This window comes from Oryctolagus cuniculus, chromosome 1, assembly GCF_964237555.1.
Source record: "Oryctolagus cuniculus chromosome 1, mOryCun1.1, whole genome shotgun sequence".
Taxonomy (NCBI): domain Eukaryota; kingdom Metazoa; phylum Chordata; class Mammalia; order Lagomorpha; family Leporidae; genus Oryctolagus; species Oryctolagus cuniculus.
The window spans coordinates 146,357,464-146,370,575 of record NC_091432.1 but is presented as its reverse complement, the minus strand read 5'-3'; the positions used below and the strand labels follow the sequence as shown (position 1 = coordinate 146,370,575).

The 13,112-nt window shown below is 41.7% G+C and overlaps 1 protein-coding gene across 3 annotated transcripts in view; it reads left to right on the top strand.

Moving 5' to 3' along the window:
* CENPP (centromere protein P) overlaps positions 1 to 13,112 on the top strand; it is a 252,206-nt gene that overhangs the window by 99,621 nt on the left and 139,473 nt on the right. The gene's annotated exons all lie outside the window — the stretch shown is intronic.

Below are 13,112 nucleotides of genomic sequence, written 5' to 3'. Positions count from 1 at the left end.
TTTCACTGAGCACTCTCGAAGGGTTAACAGTTAACTGCTTAAATGTTAAATTTTCGTATTTCAAACAGAGAGTTAACATGTGTGTCTCTTGGCAGTGGATGTTGAGTTTATTTTGGGGAGAATTCTTTCAAGCTTGTGTAAATAAGGTAAAATGAATCTTGGAGTTCATTTTTGTTTCTTTAAAACAGTGTTTTCCATTAGATTTTTACAAAGAATTCACAAGATTTATTTTGTTAATCTTAAGATTTAAGAAAAGTATACAGTTTTTAAAGTCATGCTTTAGCAGTATTGTAAAAATCTAGTCACTGGTTTGAGACATTGGTATGTAAAACATAGCAGACCACATTTGGACCAAGATTCCATCTTGTTACTGATCTTTCCCATATGTTTCCTATTAGTATCTCTGTTCTTGACCCTCAGGCCTCCACACCAGGCAAAAGAGAGCAAATCTGTGTACTTTTTCCAAAAATTACTTTACATGCCTTCACAGTTCTTTTGAAAGATTAATTTGAAATCAACAGCTTATTATTTTTATAATTCCTCATTTTAATTCTGTGAGTTGAATTTATGATAGGGATTCTATTGTTCATATTTCTAACAAATGTGAGTAAGAATATTTATCAATAGGCAGAGCACATAGCACCAAAACTGTCTAAAAAATTGAAACTGGGTTGGCAATGTGAGGCTATAAATGAAAAGTAGGAACTATATTCTGATGTGGTGGTTTTGATAGCTAACTGTTTTGGTTTTGTGGTTAAAATACAGCATGTGAGGAGACAAGTCAGTTGAATTGGTGAAAAGTCTGTCATATCATTTGATTGAAGTATATAGGGTATCTCAAAGTTGAGTGATGTAAGTGCTGGCTAGAAAAGCCCTCCAAGACTTGTTTAATTAACATAATAAGCAAAATTTTTATTTATTCATTTCATTTGTTCATGTGTTTAACTCATTTATTGAACACCTACTTTGTGCAAGGAGTTTTAGGTACTGGGGGCTCAGCAGTGATAATCCTATCATCACAGAAAGTGAATCACATTTACTAAGTGGTGCAGGAATAATGGAAGAAAAACAGAGCAGGATAGAGGCATAAAAACAAAAGAGTCAAGGAGTACTTAAGACAATACTGTGTCTGTGAACTGTGACACAGCAGTTTAGAACTGTATAGCAGTGGTAAGAGCCAGGTATTTTTCTGGTGGAGTGGGAGGTTTCTGTTAAGGGTAGTGGCAAGAATGATCCATGAGACAATGGTTTAGAGTTGGACACGTTAATATGAACTCCTATTTAACTATATATACAGACAATGGCAATATTCAGGTGTGTTTGTAGATATGTGTATGCACAGGGGTTAGTTTTTTTTTTTTTTTTTTTAAGATTTATTTTATTTATTTGAAAGAGTTACAGAGAGAGGTAGAGACACAGAGAGAGGTCTTCCATCTGCTGGTTCACTCCCCAGATGACCGCAATGGCCAAAGCTGTGCCGATCCGAAGCCAAGAGCTTCCTCTGGGTCTCCCATGTGGGCGCAGGCGCCCAAGGACTTGGGCCATCTTCTACTGCTTTCCCAGGCCATAGCAGAAAGCTGGATTTGAAGAGGAGCAGCCGGGACTTGAACCAGCACCCATATGGGATGCTGACACTTCAGGCCAGGGCTTTAACCTGCTGCACCACAGTGCTGGCCCCAGGGGGTTAATTTTCACACAGATATCTCCTTGCTCTATAGCTGAAAGGACCTAGAATCAAAAACATCACAACTGTCCTGCACTGTGGCAGAGCGGGTAAAGCTGCCTCTTGCAGTGCTGGCATCCCTTATGGGCGCAGGTTCGAGACCCAGCTGCTCCACTTCCGATCCAGCTCTGCTATGGCCTGGGAAAGCAGTAGAAAATGGCCCAAGTCCTTGGGCCCCTGCACCCTCATGGGAAGACCCGGAGGAAACTCCTGGCTCCTGGCTTCAGATCTGCACAGCTCTGGCTGTTGTGGCCAATCAGGGAGTGAATTAGTGGATGGACGATCTCTCTCTGCCTCTCCTTCTCTCTCTGTATAACTCTGACTTTCAAATAAATAAATAAATAAATCTTTAGAAAAAAAAGACAATTGCAATGACACCTAGAAAACAGAACTTGGTTTCCTTTTTTTTTTTTTTTTTTTTTTTTTTGACAGGCAGAGTGGACAGTGAGAGAGAAAGGTTTTCCTTTGCCATTGGTTCACCCTCCAATGGCCGCCGTGGCCAGTGCGCTGCGACCGGCGCACCGTGCTGATCCGATGGCAGGAACCAGGTGCTTATCCTGGTCTCCCATGGGGTGCAGGGCCCAAGGACTTGGGCCATCTTCCACTGCACTCCCGGGCCACAGCAGCAGAGAACTGGCCTGGAAGAGGGGCAACCAGGCAGAATCCGGCGCCCTGACCGGGACTAGAACCCAGTGAGCCGTGGCGCCGGCCAGAAATTGGTTTCTATCAACTTTCCTGAAAGAAACAAGGATTGCTCTGTGGAAAATGAATGTATGGATGATTCCAGAAGAACAAGGATAAAGAAAGTACAACATGGGCCTAGAGTATTGTGCTGTTTGTATGTGCTTGCCAATATTTCTGAAGGATAAATTGAAAATTTTTTCTCTTTAAAAAGTGTTTATTCTTATTTGAAAGAAAGATGGAGACAGAGCTGTATCTTCCATCTGCTGACACACTCCCCAAATGCCCACAACAGCCAGACCTACTCCAGGCCAAAGCCAGAAGCTCAGGATTCCTGTATTGGTAGCAAAGATCCAAGTATTTGATCTACCACCCACTGTCTTTGGGGGCATGCATTAACAGGAAGTTGGAATTGGATATGGAGCCAAGACTCAAAAAATAGCAACATCTTAAGTGCTATACAAACACCCACCCCAGTAATTTTTGTGTTTTCTAGTTCATGCTTTTGGTTTCAAGTCAAAGAACTCTTTGCCCAAACGAGATCCTTAAGATTTCTTCTTATTTGTTCTAAAAGTTGTATAGTTTTGTCTCTTATACTAGTATTTATGTCTATGATCTATTTTGAGTTAATTTTTGTATATGGTATAAGGTTAGGGTCTAAGTCCACTTTTTTTGCAAGTTAATATCCAATTGTCTCAGCACCATTTGTTGAAAAGACAATTATTTCTCACTTGATCTTAGCCAGAAGGCTGAGAAGCAATGACAGCTACTTCTCTATTGAATTGCCTTGATATCTTTGTGAAAGATCAGGTAACCATGGAGATGTAGGTTTGTGTCATATTCTCATCTCTGTTCCACTAATGTATGTGTCTGCCTTGCATAAGTACCAAGCTATGCTGGTTATGGCAGCTTCCCAGTAAGTTTGGCCATCAGGTAGTAAACATTGACAACACTTTGTTCTTTTTCCAAGCTGTTTCACTGTTGTAAGTACTTTGCATTTCCATATAATTTGCAACATTGATGTGTCCCCTTGTACCATCATGAGGCTTGGTAGTGATCAAGTGCTTGCTACTTGAGCATAGCATCTATGGTTTTCGCATGGTTGGGCTTGGTAAATACTCAGTGCTGTGCTGTGTTTTTTTTTTTTTTTTAAGTATTATAAATGACTTAGATTAGATACTTGATAAATATACAAAGCATCGTTCTTATTCCAGTTTTTCAATAGTCTGTCCCTTTTTTATAATTTTAATTATAATGTTATTGAGAATTTATGTCTATTTTATAGTGAATGTGTACTTTGGAAAGTGATAATGCTATATATATTATATATATTATATATATAGAAACCTTTTATTTAATGAATACAAATTTCATAAGTACAACTTTAGGAATATAGTGGTTCTTCCTCCCCTCCCCCGTACCCGCCCTCCCACTCCCATCACAGGTCAGGAGGGAGTAGAGCCATTGATGTTAGAGTAGAGGCTGTGATTACAAAGGAATGATGCCCCAGGTGGGCTAGATAGGGTCTAGAACAAAGGACAGAGTCATTATTGAAGGACCTAAGAAAGCTGGTGTCTAAACACAAGTAAGTTTTCCAATTGAGGGACAAATAGAACCTGACAGAAGGGGCCTGATAATAATCAGGTGGGCTTTAAGGACTTGCCAGTTATGAGGCCCAGAGCTTTCTTTCTCTTCACAGGGGATACATCATAAAGGAGGTGTGAACCCTTTGGGGAAGGCACCCTGTTTATTTCCATTACCTAGCTGGCCTGGGAAGAGGGCTGGCCAGGTGAAAGCAGGTGGCATCTCTAACAGGAAATTTACAGTTCTGCCTGCAATGTTACCTTACTTGGCCATAAGATTATTGTTAAATATATCTGACTTTGTTTTCTTTATTTTCAGGCTTTTGCAACATATTAGAATAAGACTGCCCTCCCATGGTGAAAATTAGGTAATTTGTCCAGTAAATGTAATGGACTCACTTTGCAAAAAAAGAAAAACACTTTAAAAGGTGTATCTTTAAAAAAATATGCAGAAAACAAGCTTTTCTGTGGTTTCTTAATGGGCAGAGATGGTAGAACCCCTATAGCTATAGATCACAGTGGCTACCACCACTGGAGGCCTGGGCCTCAGTTTTTCCTGAGTCCATGGTCTGACGTCTTCTTTCTCTGGGGGTCAGTTTTCATCTTAGATTAAAGGAATTTAGCTGAGGCTGCTCCAGACCCAAAGTTGTGTGGCTCCCTTGGCTTTCTGTTCTACGTTTTCTTTGTCTTCCTGTTATTTTAGGGCAAGGGTGGGGAACATCTGGCCATCAAGTAGTATAAGGTCCACAAAATCACTTGATCTAGCCCTGCCAAGGCCACCTATATGCAGGACCCAAAATCAATCTATAGCATGCTGATTTTTGACTTGGATAATTTTATATGGCCTGTGAATGATGTTATAAATCTAAATGGCCTTGTCAGAAAAAAGGCTTCCCACCCCTGCTGTAGGGCATCCTGTTTATGTCTAACCCTCTTCCTCAAGCTCATCTTAAGATCCTTGGAGTCACCCTTAAGACTTGTTCCTCATCTTTTGTATTTTCTAAGGAGGTATATAATATGATACAGGTACCTTTTAGGTGAAAGGAACCCTTTGATTTCTTCAAAGCGCTGGAATGATGAGAGCTGTGGACTGGAGTAGGGGATGCATGTACCCAGAAGCAGGATTTCCATTTGTTGTATTCAGGTTAATAGTTACTAAGACAGCTTTATTAAAAAGGGGTTTTGAGGAGAAGATTATACTCCTGGTGCAAAATATGAGGTGAGTATGTCTAGAGCAGATCAAGTGAGTAGATGGACGGCGTTGGCAACACTTGGAGAGGAGGGTGAGGAGAAGCAGAAAGAAAGGGTTGCCTGCTGAGAGGCAGGAAAATGGATTTTCAGATGTCATTCCTTTGACTAATTTTAGACGAGATAGGGCGCGGCGCGTTCAGGGTGGTATGGCCGTAGACCCTTCGACTAATTTTAATCACAGCGTACTAGTCCTCTTAAACTGTAAGGAAGAAAAATTAATCAGTGCTCAGTTTTGAATATTTGTAAATTTATATCCATCTTAAGTAAACCAGTACAGCTCCTATTACTTGAAGTAATTTCATAATAGCTGCCGGAGAAATTCTGTAGTTGTGCAGGGCACTACCATGAGATCTGAGCACGAATGGCTGTGGAGGGTAGCCCGTGACCTCCTGTAGAATATGAACGCACCATGTCTCTTCTTTCCGAGTACAAATAACCTGAGTTACCACATTTTGCTCTGGTTTATCTGTGTCTTCAGTAACTATCAGAAGTTAATTGATACTAAGAGTTCTGCCTGGTGGGACGTGTAGGAAGTGTCCTCTTGTTGGAACTACGCAGGGACCTCCCCAGCTTGGAAGCTCATTCCTGGAAGATTTAGCAGCCTGGGCAACAGCGCAACCTGCAGTGTGATACTGGTGAATCGTCTCAATTTCATGTTGCCTAAGATTGTCTGGGTGGGGAACTCCACACTCTGTTGCTTTGCTTGTGAGTCAGAATCCCAGAAGGGGCCGAGCGAAGCTCAGAGCTGCACATTGCAGTATCCTCCTTTTGCAAGTCTCCATGATCAAGAGCAAGCATGTATAGTATGAGTGTGGTTACATTTATACTGTAAATGCAAACATAAAAATAAATCCACACTAGCTGTCGCTCCCCCTCTTCGTGGAGGAGCAACACAGGACCCTGCGCTGTTCTTTCGTCTGCTCGGCCCTCCCCGGGTTTGCTGCTGGTTCTTCCCGGGTTGGCTACTATCCCCTCCACCTCCGTGGAAGGGCAGTTCCCCCTGGCCACATTCCCCACTTCCGCAGGGGAGCGGCACACCGCCGGCCGGCTCTCTCGGGGGCTGCACAGGTGTTCCCCTTAGGTGTTCCCCTTAGATGTTCCTGGTGCATGCCGTCTCTCTCCTCCTTTATAGTCCTCCTCTGCCAATCCCAACTCGGCTGCCCACACGCCGAGCACGCCGCTCTCCAATCAGGAGCAAGTCCTACAGTTTATTGGCTGAACTGGAGGCAGCTGTGTAGAAGCTGTTTTCTCCTCTCCCAGCGCCATATTGTGGGAGAGCAGATGCATAGAATAAGTCCTAATTCCAGTAACTTAGTCTAGTCCGAGTTGCTCCCCACAACTAGCAGGCAGTGCAGAGAAGGGAGCCTTCAGTGATCTTACCTTCATCTGATTGCTCATTCTATGTCTTTAGTTGTAAACTTGTCAAACTGCATACTTAAACATCATGTTTATTTTTCTGTTTGCAGAATGGAGGCCAGTGTTGTGGCACAGTAAGTTAAGCTGTCATTTACCAAATGGGCATCTCATATTGGAGTACCAGTTTAAGTCCTAAGTACTCTGCACTTTTTTTTTTTATTTGAAAGAGTTACAGAGAAAAGAGAAGCAGAGAAAGAAAAAGAGAGCTTCCATCCACTGGTTCACTCCCCAAATGGCCACAATGGCTGGAGCTGAACCAGTCCAAAGCCAGGAACCAGGAGCTTCATTTGGGTGTCCCACTTGGTTGCAGAGAGTCAAGTACTTAGGCCATCTTCCACTGTTTTCCCCAGTACAACAGCAGGGAGCTATATTGGATGTGGAGCAGCCAGGTCACAAACCACCACCTATAGGGGATGCTGGCATCGCAGACAGAGACTCAACCTGCTGTGCCACAATGCTGGCTCCATTTCTGTGCACTTCCATTCCAACTTCCTTCCAATGTACCTGGGAAGATGACCCAAGTGCTTGGGCCCCTGCCACCTGTGTGGGAGACCAGGACGGAGTTCCTGACTCCTGTCTTCAGCCTATCCCTGACCTGGCTGTTGCAACCACTTGGGGAGTGAACCAGAGAATAGAAGATCCATCTCTGCCTCTCCCTCCCTCTCTGTTGCTCTGTTTTTCAAATAAATAAATAAATCTTGTTTTTAAAAAAATCAATGGATTCAACTACTAACTCACAGGAAGTACTAAAGACAGAGGAGTATGTTTTATACTACATGTTTCACCTGCAAAACTAGACTGGACAAACCACCTAGAAGGGAAAAAAAGAGATGATAGAGAGAAAACTTAAGTGTTAAACAGAAAAGTTTTCAAAGATATGTAAGGGGCAAGTGTTTGGCCTGGTGGTTCACATGCCAGTTAAGACACCTGTATCCTATATTGAAGTACCTGGTTTCTACTGTCTCTACTCCAGGTTCCAGCTGCAGCCCTGGGAGGCAACAGATGATGGTACAAGTGGTTGCCTCCCTGCCACACACTTGGGAGCTTCAGAATGAGTTCCTTGTGCCTGGCTTGTGTGCCTGGCCCAGCCATAACTGTTGCAGCCATTTGAGGAGTGAACCAGTAGATGGGAGCTCACTCTGTCTGCCCTTGTCTCTCTCTGGCTCTCAAATAAATAGAAATATTTTTAAATGATATTTTCAGCTTATAAAGATATCTGCATGGGCCTTATTTCAGTCTTGTTTCAAATAAATTAGGTTTAAAATTTGTGGAGCAATTGGACAGTTGGTTACTGCATTTGATATTAAATTATTTTCAATGATTTTTGGTGTTCTAATTGCAGTTACAGTTTAAAAATCAGAAGGTGGTATTTTTATGGGTCAAAATAACTTAAAATATGACAAGAGCATCACAAAAACATTAAATTACATTCCAGCAAATGGTAAATTAAGCATAATTTAGGTATATAAAAGAAGTATATTATGAGCAAATAAGATCTGTTCCAAGAACTCCACACTGATTTGAAAATGGCTATTGTGATTCATAGGATAAAAAACAAAAAACAAAAGAACTGGTCCTCTCCTCAAATAAAGAGAAGGCATTTATAAAGTTGAACACAGCATTGGCATGCTGACAACTTTCAGCAAAGTGGGAACAGAAGTTATCACACTGGGCCTGGCATTGTGGCATAGCAGGTAAGGTTGCCTGCAATGCCAGCATCCCACATGGGGGCCGGGTCAAGTCCTGGCTTTTCTACTTCCCATCCAGCTCCCTGCTAATGGCATGAAAAAGCAGCAGAAAGTGACCCAAGTACTCGAGTCTCTGCCACCTACATGGGAGGCCCAGACGAAGCTCCTGGCTTTGGCCTGGCCCGTCCCCGACCATTGTGGTCATCTGGGGAGTGAGCCAGTGGATGGAAGATTTCTGTCTCTCTCTGTAATTCTACCTTTCAAATAAAAATGTTTCAAATAAAAAATGTTTCAGTTTAAAAAAATGCAATTAAAAAGCCGCATCACACTGGAGAGCCCAGTTTCCCCAATACCTGGGTACAATTTCAATCTCAAGAATTATAATTTTACCAAGAAAGGCATGTTGTTTTACCCTTTAATCAAATGACAGGACAAGTGATGGAAAGGTAGCCCGTGAATTAATTGGTTTGTTGAAGTGCACTAAAAAAATGTAGACAAATAAAAGAAAAAGGAATATATGAAAATACAGAGGGGAAAAGGGTAAAAGAAAATTATTTGAGCAGAAAATACTAGTAACAAACCAATGACCCTGTGTCTGTGGAGGAAACTTTGTAAATGGTCCCAGAAAACACACTTTTCAAGGTGATGCTCAGCATATTAGGATTATCATTGAGTCATCAGCATTGAAGAAAAGGGACTTTTACTCCAGCAAAGCAGGTCTCTGTCTCCTCCTCCTCAGCCCACTACACTTCAGTTTGCACCTGGCTTGTTGTTCTGTACAAATGATGTCCCTTCTGTTGCGCACAACACATTTAAAAGGTGGTGTTGCTCACTGTTGCCTCCCCAGGAAGCTCATATATCAGTTGTCCTGGACTGTTCTGGCCATGCTCATGAATGAGTTGGGAAAATTCCTTAACAGAGCAGGAGGGGGTCTTTTGTGGTTAGGTTCTTTGTTCCTGGTTGGTTTGGAGCTGCGTGGAACAACCTGTGGTTGGAGATGAATACGTGGTCTGTTGCAGGAGGGACAGGATTTTATGAGCCCTCTTTCTGTCTTTTCTTTCTTTGAATGGTGGTGCTGGAACAGCTGGATATGTACATCACACCATATGAAAACCATTCCTTAAAATGAAATAAAAATCTAAGTGTTACAGCTAAAACTGTTAAACTCTTAAAGTTTTATGTATTTTTTAAATTTATTTGAGAGGTGGAAAGGGAGAAACAGATTCCCCATCCACCAGTTTACTCCCCAAATGTCCACAACCGCCAGGGCTGAGCCAGGTTAAAGTCGTAAGCCGGGAAGTCAATCCAGATCTCCCATATGGGTTGCAGAGACCCACTGGAGCTGTAACCTGAGGCCTCCCATGGTGTGTATTAGCAGGAAGCTATGAGTGAAGCTAGGACTCATACCCAGATACTCCAGTATTGGATACAAGCATCCCAAGTGCCATCTTAACCATGAAACCAAATGCCCACCCCAAAACTGTGAAACTCTAAATGATATGCAATGATGTCTTACATGTGACACCAAAAGCATAAATAACAAATAAATTGGATATTACAACACTGAAACCTTTGTGGTATGTCAAAGAATTCTATTCAGAAAGTAAAAACAGAATGTGAAAGAATTTTGAAAAATCATATCTGATAAAGGTCTTGCATCTAGAATTCCTACAATTCAGTAGTTTTTAATGTGCACTAGAGAAACACCAGATTACCTTCAGAGGATCTCCAGTTAGACTCATAGCTGATTTCTTACCAAAAACTATAGTCTAGGAGAGAATGAAGAGACAAAGTTCAAGTCTTGAGAGGGGGAAAAAAAAACTGTCTACATAGTATACTGTACTCTGCTGAACTCTGAGCAGTTAAAATACAATTTTTAACATTAGAATTTCACACAACCCTTGGGCTTTGCCTGTAAATCCAAGGATGTCATGTTTTTGTTTTTGTTTTTCTTTGTTCTGAGCCATCCCTGTTTCTGCTTCTTTAGGCCTCTGTGACTTCTTCCTCAGTTCTTGTATAGGTTCATTTTAAAGCAGCTCTTCTAATGTCCTTGTTACAGCACTGGTCCATGGTGATATGAGCATGTTTCAGAGCTCCCTCTGTGATAGAAACTAATAGATGCCTTCCGTAACACTGAATGATAATATGTAGAAAAAAGTATGTTTGCCTGACCTCCGTGTAATGTAGAGCATAGTGGTGTAGTCCGAGGCCGTGCCACAAGCTGCCAGAGTGGGATAAGAACATCCTGTGTTTCTGGGATAAGGATAAAAGGTTTTTACCTTTCTTCAATGATTTATTTATTTGAAAAGCAGAGTTAGAGATCTTCCGTTTGCTGGTTCATGCCTCAAATGACTGCCACAACCAGCGCTGAGCCAGCTAAAGCCAGGAATTTGGCTGGCGCCATGGCTCACTAGGCTAATCCTCTGCTTGAAGCACCAGCACCCCGGGTTCTAGTCCCGGCTGGGGCGCCGGATTCTGTCCTGGTTGCTCCTCTTCCAGTCCAGCTCTCTGCTGTGGCCCGGAAAGGCAGTGGAGGATGGCCCAAGTCCTTGGGCCCTGCACCCACACGGGAGACCAGGAGGAAGTAGCTGGCTCCTGGCTTTGAACGGGCGCAGTGCGCCAGCCGTGGCGGCCATTTGTGGGGGGTTCTTTCTCTCTGTCTCTCTCTCTCTCTCACTGTCTAACTCTGCCTGTCAAAAAAATAAATAAATAAAGCCAGGAACTTCATTCAAGTCTTCCACATGGGTGGCAGTGGCCTGGGTAATTGGGTTATTACCTACTGCCTTCCCAGGTGCACCAGCAGGGAGCTGGATCAGAAGTGGAGCAGGCAGACTCCAACCAATGGTGGCTTAATCTGCTGCACCACAATGCTTTTCCTTCACTAATAAGCTTTCTGCAGCCTTTTAATTCAGGAATTCATATTGTTCTAGCCTTTGGTGAGGAAGTGAAAGAGATACTAAAATCAACTGATTCACAGTCCTTGCAACCAAGATGTCTAAAATCCTCTGGAGAATGTGTTAGAAAAGACTAATATACAAATAGCTGTAAGTTGGATCAATGTAATTATGAAAGAGCACAGTAAAAATCCTGGGGAGATTTGGGGGTTGGGGGAAGGGATAAACTGCACATCTGTTGATGGGAGAATCGGGAGGTTGAGCTCAAATGTATGACTTCTTGGTGGACATTTCTTGTTGGGTAAGGTTTGTCACAGATGGAAGAGTGGTGTGAACACAAAGATACACACCAGAAAATGCAAAGGGTGTTTGAGAAAGAGCAAGTAATCTTGAGCTAGACTAGTATAATGAACCATTCAGAAATCATCATTTGAATGTAGATCACGGTCTTAAAAAGTAGATTGAGAAGTTGTAATTCAATAATCTGTGAGCTGTCACACACTTTTGATGAAGGAAGTAACACGGTCAGTTCAGATGGATGTTGGTTAATGTGGTTGGTTGGATGCTACAACTAGGAGGTAATGTGACTGTTATGTAGGGAGAGATGGAAGGAATGGTCCAAGAAGGTTTGTAGGGAGGTGGTGCATGATGTGGTTCCAGGTTGGCCATGGAGCTGCTTGAGGGTCAAGGATAGAGGCTCCTGGAGATTTAAAATGTGTATGGTTGGGGGAAAAGGTAAACTCCAGAAAGGACAGGTTTGAGGGAAATTGTTTATGGTGCTGGTTTTGATTGAGTTTCATGGCACCAAATGTTTGGGTTTACTTCTAAAAGTTTGTCACTCAAGAGAGAGTTCAGCATCTGAAATGTGGATTTCAGAGGCCTCAACACAGAGGAAATGGTTGCAATCTTGGACTGGATTAACTTTTTGGGGGGACAGAGAAAAGAGACCAAAATAATATTGGAAACACTAGCCACTAAAGGATGACCAATAAGGCATGGGGTGTGTTAGCCAAATGAGTAGAGTTTCAAGGATGAAGAACTAGTGTGCCATAGTTAAAAGTATGAGGTTAAACTCCTAAATTCAAATCCCATATCTGTCCCAAGTTATTTACTCTTTCTTCTTCAGTTCCAAAACCTAAAAAAAAAAACAAGTAAAAGTGAAAGTGCCTATACCTCACAATATTATTGTAAGGAGTACATGTAAGTAAGGCATTTGGAAGATGTCTAAAAGTATTCTTTAAACATCATGTATTATTTAATGTTATTCATGTAACATGATTTGGGGAACATATAGTTAAGAGAATTGTTAGGTCACAATCAGTAGGTTAAAGTCCATGTGAGTAGGAGGGTACTGAAGACGGATTAGATAAATTGTTTCAACAAGAGACAGAATTAGGAGAGGAGAGAAATCGTGTGGCAGCTTAAGAGGAATGACACTGTGGTTTTTAAAAATCTTTTATTTTAGTGACTTCAATAAGTGATTTTCTTAAAGTATGTTTCATGAATTCTGATGATGATTTGTTTTTGTATTAATTGGGAAGAAATAAAGAGGGATGGTCATTGAGAGACTTTACTGCCTTCTCAATGGACCCAGTAAGTTTGTTTTCATCTTTCATGGATTTCAAGTGAGTGATTTTTCTTATTTACCATAAAGTGTGTTTGTAGCAGACAACTTTAATTTGGTTTTTGGTTGTTTATGATTTTTATAAGTGATTTGTCTTGCAGACCTATGACCGAATATGGCTTGCAGCTGTGGAATGAGAAACACAAACATTAACTGCAGGAAATTAGTTGCAGGGATTTCAGGAATCATTTATAGTATTTAAAACTTTTTGTTCTGGTTTTTTTTTTTCTTCTTTTCTAATGTTAACTTCTA